Source organism: Lates calcarifer, linkage group LG2 (assembly GCF_001640805.2).
Source record: "Lates calcarifer isolate ASB-BC8 linkage group LG2, TLL_Latcal_v3, whole genome shotgun sequence".
In the NCBI taxonomy this organism is placed as follows: domain Eukaryota; kingdom Metazoa; phylum Chordata; class Actinopteri; family Centropomidae; genus Lates; species Lates calcarifer.
In genome coordinates, this window is record NC_066834.1 from 16,556,829 (window position 1) to 16,570,463 (window position 13,635).

Consider the following 13,635-nt stretch of genomic DNA (forward strand, 5'->3'; position numbering starts at 1 on the left):
ATATGTGTGCCGTGTGAACATTTGTTTGTGTGTGTGTTCATCGGCACCTGACCCCAGAATCTGACCGCACCAAACACAGCTGCCAATGCTTTACATCTATATTTTTCCCCCTCCGTGCCTCTCTGCTTTTTCCCCTCATTTTTTTCTTGAATCCCTTCATCCAGGATCCTTCCATTAAAGATAACTTGTATTGAGCCACATCTTATTCCCTTCAATCTGCCTGCCCCTCCTGTCTCAAGTGATCCCTTCCCAGCAGAGAAAATCGAAGGTAAACCACTTCTAAGGCAAAAACAGTGCACACCACTTTGGATGTTTTAAATATCACCCTCTGATGGATGCAGGTTTGTGATAGCTGCTTTGGTAAAACACATCCAAATCACAAAGTTTCATGTTCATCACCTGATGGCTGCGATAATGTAAGTTACGCTCAGCATCTGGATGTTCCAACACATAGCTGAGACTTTGATAACTGTCTTCATGTCGGAGGAAAACACTGTTTTACTCCACTTTATTTGTTCTTTTGTGATTATTCTGTGGCTCAGCCCCTGTGAACCCCAGACACATGAAACAGACATTTTGGAAAATATGAGCAAAGAGAAAGAGAGAAAGGCAGGGAGAAGAATGGAGCTAAGAAGATAAACATAAACAGTGCACAGAGAAAGAAGGTTTCTCTCTGAGTCAGCGGCTTTTAGTAAAGTCTGATTAAACGAGGTGGGAAACCGCTTGGGGTAGTAAATAACAGAGGTGTCAAAATGTTGCTTAATGACCTGGATATCTACTGCATAAAATATGTAGCTGCACATCTATGCAGGAGCTGTATTTTTTTCTTTTTTTTTTTTATTGCCTTAATGTGCAGGGGGAGTTCAAATGTTTAAAACAACTTACACTGAGCAGGTTTGCTTTACAGGCTTTCCTGACAGAAGAACACATCATACTGTACTGTGTTTTAACGTGAAAAATAATATAAATGATACACACAACGTACAAACCCAGTAGCACTCACAAGATTTTGATGTGTGGCTGAAGTCCTACCATATTACCCATACTTTAAGTTAAATATTGTTATTTCAGTCTATTCTATATATTCTTTCCGTGGCTTTTTCATGCAACGGTTTTTCGGGAAGTCTTTCCTTATTATTAAGCATAGAAAAAAAAAACCTGGCCTGCACACACCTCTGGTTGGTTGTCGTAGGACACTGTGAACGTATCATTCACCATGTATGACTTGTTAGAATTATTGCAATAAGTCAATATTTACTTGCATGTCTAATATTTGATTTAAAAACATAATGAAAGTATGATCATATCATCATTAATTAAAACAAAAGTTGGCTAAATGAATTATTCCAAACAAATTATAATTTACTGCAGTACTTTTCCACAATGGAGCACAGTTCATTGCACTGGACATCAATTTGATTATTTTATTTGTGATTTTTCATACAATTTCCATATTTTAATCCAACACCTGATAAACAGTATTTAATATGTGATGTTTCAGTAGCATTGTTGTCCAAAAACACAGGTGTGAGGCTTACCGGTTCAATGGCTAACATGCTCATTCATTGAAAAAACATGAAACATGAAAATAGGTACTGTAGTGTATTTTTACTCAATCCTATATACACTGTCTTGCTGCATGAAATACAAACTACTAAAAGGACAAATGCACATTTAAAAAATGTTGATGTTTTGAGGTTTGGTTCTTACATGTCATTGGAAGGAAAAAAGGAAGAAAGGATCCATTGTTACTGGAATATTGGTGACACGTATAAAATGGCCAAGAAAAGTTGATGGAATGTTAAAAGGTTTGAGGAGCAGGATGAAAAGTTAGTGGCTGAACAGGAGGAGGAGGAGAATGAGCAGTGAGCTGGAGGTAATCAGAGGTTATTGCAGAGCAGTCAGCACTACATCAGTCAATTTACCTTCCCCTCCTTTTTCCAGGGGGGAAACCCCTTCCTGATGAGGGGGTGCTAGAAGCACAGAGGGGAAGTAGGGGAGGAGGAGCAGTGATGGTGGTGAACTCAGCATTTTCCTTATCTTCTCTTTTTCTGTGTCTCTCTGTTACACACTCTCTCTCTCTCTCTCTCTCTCTCTCTCTCTCTCAGGGCTCCCTGATCAGTGCCGACCAGAAGCGGAGCTGAAGCAGACACTGGCTTAACTGGGCTAAGCACACTGTCACGCTGTCGAAGAAACTACCCACCCACTGTCTGAGGTGACTCAGGGCTTCCACAAGGGGAAGGGTAGAGGTGGGAGTACGGGAAATAAGACTTGGGATGGAGAGGAATGTAGAGGGAATGATAACTGTGGAATCATTTGGGTATTCAGACATTTATTAGTGACAGTACTCTTGCATGATTGGGTGCAACTCAAGTGGAGGAGAAATGAAGCATGGATAGAGGGAAGATAGGAAAACTGAGGGAGAAGAGAGAGCAAGAAGGGGCAAAGAGGAAAACTGTCTTGTAAGCCGGTGTCAGTGGTTAGAGCTATCCACACTATGATGCAATCTGCATGGGGTGATGATGACAGTCACTGTGATGATGAGGATGATCATGATAATGACACACACATACGCACACGTTCATGGGCACATACGCACACAACAGTTTTGCTGGGACGTCTGTTGTATGTGGATGTACAGAGGGCCAGCATGGGCATAATTCCTATTTAATCCCATCAGTTATCCGTTGTAGTAGGGTTACTCTGTCTATCTTTAAGTCCAAGCTGGCTGTCTCTTATCTCTTGTGTCATTCTTCTCTCCACTGTCCAGACCAGAGACTGTGTATTGAGCATGGCCAAGGTTATGTAATATAGGTATGCATGTGTCTGTGACCTGACCTAAATATGAGGGCTCCAGATACAGGAAGGGGAGGGCAAAAAGTGCAATTGAAGCCTAGGAAGGTGTGTGGAGAAGTTAGCGCCTCACAGACTTCCACAGTGTTGTCTGTTTGACAGACCGAAGTGGAAACCCTGCAGGCCTGTGTGACCCAGGCCTGATGCACTGACATGCTCCGAGGACGCGAGGTTAGTTCACCTAGTAGCTATTTCTTATCCAGCTGTGGAAATGCCTTTACCATCATATCAGGAATATCTAGCCAAGGTGCGGATGAACATGTTGCATTCATCTGTTAATAGCAGGGCCTAATACATGTAGCCACGGTAGTGATTTATTTCAACTAATATTAAAGTGTGGATTGACTGTGATGCCCGTTTGGCATCTTAACTTAGTAACATGACAGAGTTAGTGAACTCCTCTCACAGCACCTTCTCTCATCCTTTCCTTTGCCAAATTTGGACACTGACACTAAATGGATCTCCCATAATTCAGATGTGAGTGGGAGGATATATGTATGTGTCTGCGTGTAAGTGTGTGTGCAGCTGTGTGTGGTTGTAAAGTGAGGCATTATGGCAAAAAAATGCCTGAATAATTTAGCACTCACATTATTTTCTAATGCCATTCTTTAGAATCTGACTGTGTCACTCTAACAAATGCGTATGTTGGAAAGTTCAGGGGATTTTGGAGGGCGCCTGTGAACAGTGAGTGATGGCAACCAGCCGACTCTCAGCTCCCTCTTGTCTACCAACGGCTCCATGTGAGCCCCATGCACCATATTCCTTTTTCAGAACTAACGGCGTGGTGAATCGAAACAAAAAGGCCACATATTTTATTTATGTGTCAAAAGTGGGTTGAAAGGAGTGTAAGAAGGAGGGAGTGGGGTGTATCACTCTATCCGTCGGTTGATATCATTCCATCCGTGCGGATCAATTCTCCCAGACAGAGAGAGATAAGAAAGGAGCGAGCACAAGAAGGAGGGAGAGAGGGACAGGAAGAGGAGCTGAAATGGTGGTTGTATTGATTTGTTAAAGAAATACAGCGTTGCGTGTTTTGCTTAAACATCCACATAAACCTGAGCTGTCAGAGGTGGGCGGGCATATACTGACACTTGACCACACAGACATGGATTGTGGATTTTCTGCTTGGCTTAGCTGTACATAGATTTAACCGTCAACTTAATGTGGAAACAGGCAAAGTGGCTGTATCTTGTGGCATGCTGTGAATCCAGTCCTGATCTTCTACGAAAATTTGTTACACTGACTGATGACGTTTTATATATTTTATATTATATTATATTTATTATATTGCTTAGACATGGATGTGTGGACATGTTAACTGTTAAATTACCATTTCTCTTTTCCATGTAGAAGTCTTCACAGGGCCATTATTTAACCTGACCTGAAACAGACTTGTGGAAAAACCTGACGTGCACAAATAAATTTTCAAAAAGGAAAAAAAAAGACAATCTGAGGGGGGACCCAAGAACAGCCAGACCTGGCTGGAATAGAATCAAAGATAGCATAGAAATTAAAATGATCTGTTCATATGCTTCAAAGACAGCTTTATATGAATAATGTAAAGTCCTAGTTCCACCTACTGCACCAACAATGGAAAAGTCTGTAGCCAACTGGGCGATAGATAGACACAAGACAGTGTTCTAACCTATTTAATATCTGTGAATCAAATTCAATAAACTGTCATTTAATAGCATAGCTTCATGTAGGTTACCAATTTTCCTAAAATAAACTCAGCTTCAGTTCACTGCTCAGAACAAAGCTCTGGTTAGCTGAGAAGTTCACAGTTCTTAGTCTCCTTCACACAGTTGTTACCACGTACACTCAAGGTTACTGAACACTTGGTTATTGGACATTTTGACACACAGACCCGAGACCTGTGGCAGTAAAACAAGACCCGATCTGCCTCAGGTCTCAGCTCCTCAGAACTGAATGGACCTGTGAAGACCTGTACTTTGGTGGACTTCAGGTGTTGCATTCCCATAACACCTTCCTGCCCCAGTCACACTTTTAAGATTCACTTAAATTATAACCTTTCCATAATGACAATCACAACTTGGCACCAATTTAAAACCATATTCTTGTAAGTTCCAGGCCACAATAACCCCTCCTGAAATCTTTTTCTTTTCTAAAAAACATGGCCATGCATCTGCAGCTGCTTAAGCTCATCACATTCCTAAATTGTGAATAACTACAGCAGCTTTGGTATGAGTGAAAAGAAAAAAGAAAAAAAAAGGAAGATATAACCTCAATTAAGACCACCCACGCAAATTCAGCTGACCATAGTGAAATTCTCACATCTAGAAAAGACTAAGACAGCAACTTTGCGCTTAATTGGTTCAAAGAATCTGCCAGTGATCCTGTCGTGTTCATCCACTCTAAAAAATGTAGCCAGTTTCATATTTGAGCATGTGGGAATAGAGAAAGGCCCATGTTCTATTCTATGACTACATACCTGGCACAAGGGAGGGCAGGAGCAGTTAAAGAAAACTGGAGAAAAGAGCAGAGAGTGTGCACAGGGCCATAAAACGGATAGTTTAACCATTGATCGAGAGCAGTGGTGGAAATGGCAGCTGTAAATCAATTTTATCTTGGAGCAGCTAAAGAGTGTTTTCTAATGAGGTTAATGCCACATAATGGCTAAATTCCTCTGCTTAAAAGATGCCCTCAAGGTGGTGGAGAGATAGATGTCGCCATGGAAAGCTTAACACCTCACCATTCAACACCAAGCAGAGGGATGCCTTCGCCTTTCAGGGAGTTTGTGTCTTAAATGATGTTAAACCTTTATTTGTGTGGTTCCAGGGGGTCATTATATCATCCAGTACACCTTTGTCTAGACAGACTGTTTTATTGATAAACTCATCCGTGGTTGAGATTGGGTGCTTTTAGAATGTATTAAAATTTATTTGTTTAAATGATTCAGTCTGTGTCATCCACTTCCCATATGGTGAGTTCCTCCCCAACCACAACTACAGCATTTAAAACACAACAAAAAATCTCCAAAACCGTATCAATCAAATTGGAACAATTACGGCAGTTTTTGGAATACCACTCGTCACCTCAGTGCTAGGCAGCAGGCAGGGTAGCATGTCAAACTGGAACAGGGCGGGTACTGCCACTGAAAAGACAAACTGACCCAGCAGTAATAGATTATGAATCAAGTTGACCTCTGGCAAATACTAGTGTTTATGAAATCCATTATGTTATGGGAGATGAGGCCTGAGTGGTGGAGAGCAGAGGGCTTACCAATGGCAACAAAACAAACATCCCTCTCCACACTGTACTGCATCCACATACACACACAGGATTTCCCAACATGTGCACTCAGGTTAAACTAAAGTGAGTTTGTAAAGGCCAATATAAATTATTCTTTTAGAGCTACTGATAGCCAATTATTTACCAATATTTTCATCCAGCCATCCATTTTCCAAAGCTTATCTGAGTCTGGGCCCTTGTGACAAGTTCTTGTCCCTGTCCCTAGACACATTATTCAGATCTTCTTGGGGGAACCTGCAGTGTCCCCAGGCTAGACAGGATATGTAATCTCTCAAGAGTGTTTTTGGTCTGCCGTGGGGTCTCTTTGAATGTGGTTGTACACCTACCCAATGTTGATGTACCCCTCCACAAGGACGTGGCCAGGAGACAACCTGATTATGTACGGGGAACTCTCCTTCTGGATATCTGACCTTCTCAGCCCAAAGAAAGGGCAGGACAGATCTGTAGTGCTAGCAATAGGTAGAAGCATAATCCTGAGATCAGTAAAATGGGAATTCTCCACTTCTTGGCTCTGTAAATACTGAACTTGACTGTTTTCACAATGAAAATTTCCAAGTATTTAGTTTATTAAATCCCCCTGCAGTGTAATTTTAACAATATAAAAAACCCTTTAGACCAGGTGACATGTCACATCAGAATCAGTTTAGTTGAAAGGATTTCTTGTGTGTCTTGACCTGACAGAAATATACAGGGGTGAGTGTATACCAGTCTGAACAGTTGTGGGATTAAATGGATGGGCGAGTTTTCGAGAGGCCAAGAATGTTGGTTCCTAAATTGAGCTTTTCCAAAGGGAATTACAGTGTGCAAAACGCAAACATAATACAAGCAAACATCAGCTGCTGCTTGATTTTTCAGCCAACATTTTTACTTTTACAGTTTAGTCTCTTGAATGTACTCCTCTTGCTTCTTGAGTTGGGGAAGGGAGAAGTAGATGGTACACACGCAACCACAACCGATACAGGCAGGGATTCCCAGAGCATCCAGCATCAAGATTTATCACAAGCTATCTAGCTAACATGTCAGGAGATGCAGACGTTTTGAAATATTACATTACACAAATTACATTAGATAGTAATGGAAGCATAAGGAATCCTCTTTGTCTTCAGTGAGAGTGATCCAAGGAGTCTGTAAGCTGTAAACTAGACTCCACCATAATGTTGTTGATGGAAAGCATCTCACAATCAGCAAGTGTATTTTTGTGATGTGGAGACACTGTGGGGCATTATGGGAGAGGCTTGGGTAAAGACTCTGGCAGTGTCAAATAAGCTTCCTGAATGTCCAATATTAAGTAATTCTGAATCATATCCATCAACTAGTGGTGGATGTAGCACTCATGCAGGCTATTTAAAATTTTAATTAGTCCAACACTGACCATACTGTATACATCAATCTAACCATACTGTACTCAGTCACTACCAACACTAGAGTGACAAACGTTAAAACAGAGAGAGAGATGTGTAGACACATATTTGAAATGATGCTCTCCTGTAGCACAGTGCCTTTGAACCACTCTGATGTGTGTGTGTGTGTGTGTGTGTGTGTGTGTATATGTATAAAAAAATTGAGTACAACCAGTGTGCAGCATGAAACTTAAGGAAAGTTCATCTCCACAGACCTCTAGCATTGATCACTGGGGCCCTAAAGCTATTATCATGATCTAATTAGGTTTAACATAAGTCTGTGTCACGGCCCGGTGCAAGGCTGCCTTGTCCCCAATTCCACACTTTCACAGCATCCCTATTTAAAAATAGCACACATGTGCCACGCATACATGCAGTGAATACTAATGCTTTTTTTCCCAGCTTCTCTGAGATCTACTTTAATGTCAGACAGAGGTCTAAGCCGGGAGAAATGATGTAATTCAGGAGCCAATGAACAAGTGTGGGGTAATCTTCCAGGTTTCCCTTGTCGTGAAGATGTCTGTCTGGAAGAATCCTGTTTTTACACACGTTATTGTACATACTGTATTTGGCTGTTTAGAAAATATAACAGTTATGATGAACTGGCTTTAGAGACATATATTGTTTGAATCAATAGTTATTTCAAAAACATACCACTTTAGTATTGTTGGGAGGAGTGCACCAGCCTCTGATGTGTTGTGCTTTTTATAATATAATAGCTGATTTCTGTTGTGTCTTATAATTCTGAAAATAATGCAATTTAAAGACTAATCCAACTTGAGAGTTTTAACCCATTTTTCTTTATTTCCACCCTGTGACTGTTTCATTTCACCATGCATAGTTGAAAAACGTACAACTTTCTTATTGTTGCAGGTGTAGCCTCTTGATTATGTTTTGATTTGTAATGTTTGATATCTGTTTTCTCAGATGTCTCACAGTTTTGATGCAATTTGAACACTAAACCGACTTCATATATTTTAGCCAGTTCTCTTCCCGTCTACTCTCTCTGTATTCATTGGAGCTATGAATCGGAGGTGATCTGAATACCCAAGGCGCAAAAAGTGTAGGAGGTGAAACATGCAGCCAGTGACCTAATAAGAAGACCTTTGAAGTGCACCCATTAATACAGCTGTCCAAAAATATTCTATAATAGAATACTATATTTAATTTGTTTTATGTACCTTATATCTGGGCTGTGGTGCTTTAATACAGCTGTGAATTACCTACTCTGACACCTTATTCATTTTCAACATGATTAGCGGCAGTGGTGTGCATGGCTGGCGCAGTGGGTGGCTGTGGCCCACTGCACACACTCATGGGTTCATTACGCCATCGCACAGGTGTAATGGAATCCCCCACCCCCCCGCATGTGCAATCTCAAGAACATGAAAGCTTGCACACAGATTGAATACTTTCGGCCCTCTTGGCCTCTTCACAAAGCAACTTTTTTGCATTGTTGTACAATCTAGGCATCCACTACAGTCTTATTATTGCAGGGCCAGGCAGAGGAACCATGCCTCAGTCCCCATATAAGGGAAAGCAAGTCTAAAAAAGAGTGTTAAGAGGACTCCCTTCCTCTCCTCTATTACTCCTGTGTCTGCTGTTATTATGAATAGTAGCGGTAACAGAGAAAAGCATATACTCCATTCGAAGCTGTTCATGGTTTTTGAAGGACCACTCTCAACCCCCCAACACCCCCCCCCCCCCCCCCACCACTCCCCACCCCCCGTCTTTTGATTGATATGTGAAATCCGTCTCTCTCCGCAGCTCTAAAGGCAGTCCCTGTGTGTGTCTGAAAGGTGCTCATTGTTGAGTAGAGACCACTTTGTCAAGAAACAATCCTGTTCCCAAGGAAGCTGAGAATGTCTTAAAAAAGATACAGGCCCTTATTGTGTACATCGGGGAACTTTAATTTTGTGTGTGAGGTCATTTTAATCCTGATGAATTTTTATAGTAGCGGTTGTAGTTCAATGGCTGGCTGCCCTAATGCTCTAAAGAAGGAGCAAAATAAAGGAAGAATGGGGAAGAATGAAAAACCCACCCACAGGCCCACTGAACAATCCTAAACTTAAAGTGTCACAGAGAGTGAGGAGGAAGGGTAGAGGCCTTTGTTGATGGACACTTTGGGATGTATTTAAGTTCTACAAAGGAGATTCCCTGAATGGAGGCTTGATTTTTGCTACAAGGTTTAAAATGCCCACTCTAAGGATAGATTGGCATGGGATAAAGTTTGTGTAGGGTAATCTCTTAGGCCACAGAGGCTGATGTGAGTGAACCACCCACGACATTGCCTCTGAACTTGTGCCAAAGAGGAAAGGCAACAAGCTTCTAGTCAGACATGCACCAGTGACACTGCTAATGATATGATTGAGCGTTCTTGATCAGCATATTGATTTTTATTTTCAACTGCATTTTATCAAATTAGACCTAGGCAAACTTTCACAATAGAAGATTTGTCATGTCAGAGTCTCATTCTTCAGACCTCTAAGCCTTCTTCTTTTGTGTAAACTAATGGTCTTATTTCAGCAGTAGTTTGTCTTTTCATCTGAGCTGCGTGGCTACTTTGTTGTTGGTTCGCCCTCTGGCCTCTTATAGGTTTACGCTGGATGCAAGCCTATTAGGCAGACAAGTTGAAATGTAAACACCAAGAAGCTGAAAATGTGATCTTTTAAACTGGATACATTTACCACATTTTTAGTCGATTTTTTACCAAATTAAAGCACTAGACAAACACATAACATATTTTATTTATTGCTTTCTTGAAAATGGTGCACCGTTGCAGGAGGCTTGCTCATCACCATGGTGGCTAAATGGAAACTGGATCTTGTTTGAGAAACGGCAGGGTGAGACCAAACAGCGTGATTCATAATGGTTATTTATGTACCATGTAGCTGAGACTCAGCGGGGGGCAAAGGCATGGTCTTTACTAAATACATCTCTTTCTGCTTAGTTTCTCCTCAGTTGGGCTTGTGGCCTGTCTTCCTGATAAATATTTCTCATATGGATACTGAAAATACATCATCTTGATGTTTTTGATCATTCCCAAAATAACGAGTGTAGGAGTCGGCCGTTCTCGAGCTAAGAAATGAGGTGCAGTCAAGCAAGTTTCACTGGTGCGTTGTGTCAGTCGAGTCGCAGGCAGACAGATGCACACAGTTTGGGTTACCTCTAGTTTAGTGACAGATCTTCATAATCCTTCCAAATTCCATAAGGTAGCAAATATACAAATAAACACACCACCACTGACATTTGTTCCCTACATTAAAATACAGCAGTTAGAAAAATACGTTTTTCATATCCTTCCTCTAACTTCCCCCCTTTTTTCCTTTCTCTAACTTTTCCCTCCTCCCTCTTTTCCCTCTGTTCTGAGATTCAGAGATCCAAGTGCGCGATGGTGCATTACTAAGGACACCTGCTCTGTTGATGTGGCCAGGCAGATTGACTGTGTGTGTGTGCGTGCATGCATGCTTTTATTCATTCATCAATTTTTAGCCTGAGACTGGGACCAAACCTATCAAAATTGTTCTGAAGTCAATCTGTCCATTTCTGCCTCAAATTATGCATAATGGGCTTTTAATTTTGTGCCATGCAACTAGCTGAAACAGTGTCCTTCTCAATGTTTGGCCTCTGAAATAGTAAGAAACTCAAACCATGCAGTCGTAAAGTGTTAAATGGTGAGGTAGATAATGAGAGGTCTGGTCAGTGAGGGTTGATTACATATGTACGATGGCCAGTGCACCACTGTAGATAATCATGATCATAACACAAGCAGTGTTAAAGAATAAGTCATTTAATTAGATCCTATCCTCAAATACCAATGATTTAGATCACCTTAAAACAATTTGTAATGACAGTTGTATGGGTGAGATTTATATGGTACAGTCAGCACTGTGAAAACAGAGTTTTAGAGGCTTCACCCTCAGCTCCATCCCTGAGACACATACTTTGACCTCCTCTATCCCTGTAAGAAAAAATACATAAAAATCACATGGCTCTTCCCTCCACTTGTCATTTCATTTAATCCTTCAAAGCCCGGGAGTGCACAATATGTTCTGTTACATTATACTGTACTTTCTCCCTCTGGAAGGAGAAAAAGAGTAGAAGCAAAGGAGGCAAACAGGGAGCGAAAAGAAATACTTGCCATTTTATTACTGACATTTGAATGAGTTCTGTTCACATCCCCTCCTTAACCCCCACCCTGTGCCCCTTACCCCCACCACAACCCAACTGAAATACAAAAAAAATCTTATTCACTTTGTATGTAGGTCACATTACAGTGGTGTCTAGCTATTGGACATGGGCTTAGATAACTGTTTGTTGAGTATTAAATGCTTTCGCTGCCTCAGCAGCCTCTGCCACTGGTATTTCTCACACAGCTGTGCAACTGAAAGGAGGCAGCGCCGCAGCAAAAATCATGTCACACACATACACACACGTACACATGCAGACACACGCTTTCAACCTCTGATGCTTTTTGTGTATACTTAAAAAAATCTTCTTTGCATAAAACATTCAGTTTTCTCATATAAAAGTGCCTTATGTGAAGTTGAAAACAGGTTTTTGAAAGAAAGTTAAAGCACCATCTGTAAATAAGGACCGTGCTGCGGTGAATAGGAGGTAAACCCATTGACCTGAGGTGCTAACTCAAGCAGATGAATCTTTGCTTTTCTTTTCTCTTATCCCCGTTTGCTTTGGGTGACCTTGCACACCAGCCCTGATGCAGTGTGTTCGCATAGCGCTGGCCTAATGGCTTAGATAGGCCCCAGCATGGCTAATACTTTCCACTGAAAACACCCCTCTATGTTGTTCGGCCCTTACGTCCTGAATTGTACACTTGCTGTTCACTACAACCACCACAACCTCAGATTAAAAAAAAAAGGCCAGGCAGAGGTGCAGGGCACAGAAGGAAATTGCACCTGCTTTTATACCAGCAGGATCCAGGCGAAGAGTGAAGTGTTCACTTAAAACACAAGAGGGGCACCTCGCTGCTGTACGTTTTTGCCCTCTGTTGTCTTTGCATGAAATGAAAGACGCAAGAAGTGTGTGTGTGTTTATGTGTGTGTGTGTGCTTTTGTGTGTTATCCTCCTCTCCCTCTGTCCTTTGTATGAAATGAGCCCAGATGGTGATTGATTTTTCAAGTGCTGACATCCCTGCTTGAGAAGCACCCCTCCTTTCTACACACACACACGCGCACACACACACACACACACACACACACACACACACACACACACACACACACAAACACACACACACACACACACACATACCATTCTTTGTGCCGAGCAAGTGAGGCGCACTAACATCTCAGTGCCATCATCATCTTTGTGGCTGCCAGCAACCACCATTGATTGACAAAAGTATGCATGCAAACAAATAGACACACACACACATACACACACACACACGCAAACACACAAGAACATACACTAACAGTCATCCAAGCACCGAGCAAGAGGTCATTTCCTCTCTGCCCGTATTTGCAGATACTGCTTTAAAAATGACAAACATGTAAACAGTGTCAAAATAAAATCTTCAAAATCATAAAGAAAATCTGTTTTGACTGGAATATTGTCGACACTATTACTTGATAAATTGTTTAGTTGACTGACAGAAAATTAATCAATCTTGATAATAAAAAAAAGAGATTTCGATTATTTATCAAGCAAAAAATGCCAAACAGGTTCCTTGTTCCAGATTCTGAAATGTGAGAATGTGCTGATTTTCTCTGTTTTAAATCATTGTACATTTAATTTATTTGGGTTTCAGACTGTTGGCTGCACAAAACGAGCCATTTGGAAGTGTCACAATGGGCTCTGAGAAACCACTATGGGAAATTGTCACTACTTTCTGACATTTTGAAATTAGTCCAACCAAACAGTTTAATCGATTAATCAAAGAGATAATTGCTACATTAATCAACAATGGAAATTTTTTTTAGTTGTGCCCTAGAATCAAAGCAATGACCTTTAAAACATGAAAATTTCCAAATTCCATGTTTGAGGAAGACAAACGGAGACAAAACTCAGTTTTTTGATGGTAGGTAATTTTAATACATCCCATGTTTTTAAAGGTAAAATTTGCAAAAGCCTGATGACTTTCTCCAAG

The 13,635-nt window shown here is 41.1% G+C and overlaps 1 protein-coding gene across 3 annotated transcripts in view; it reads left to right on the forward strand.

The window, feature by feature from the left end:
• The window catches only part of znf536 (zinc finger protein 536), a 219,115-nt gene that overhangs the window by 41,622 nt on the left and 163,858 nt on the right, over positions 1 to 13,635 (forward strand). For all 3 annotated transcript variants that reach the window (XM_018692859.2, XM_051076255.1, XM_018692858.2), the window contains exon 3: positions 2,109 to 2,215. The gene's annotated coding sequence lies outside the window, so the exon portion shown is untranslated. The remainder of the gene's footprint in view (positions 1 to 2,108; positions 2,216 to 13,635) is intronic.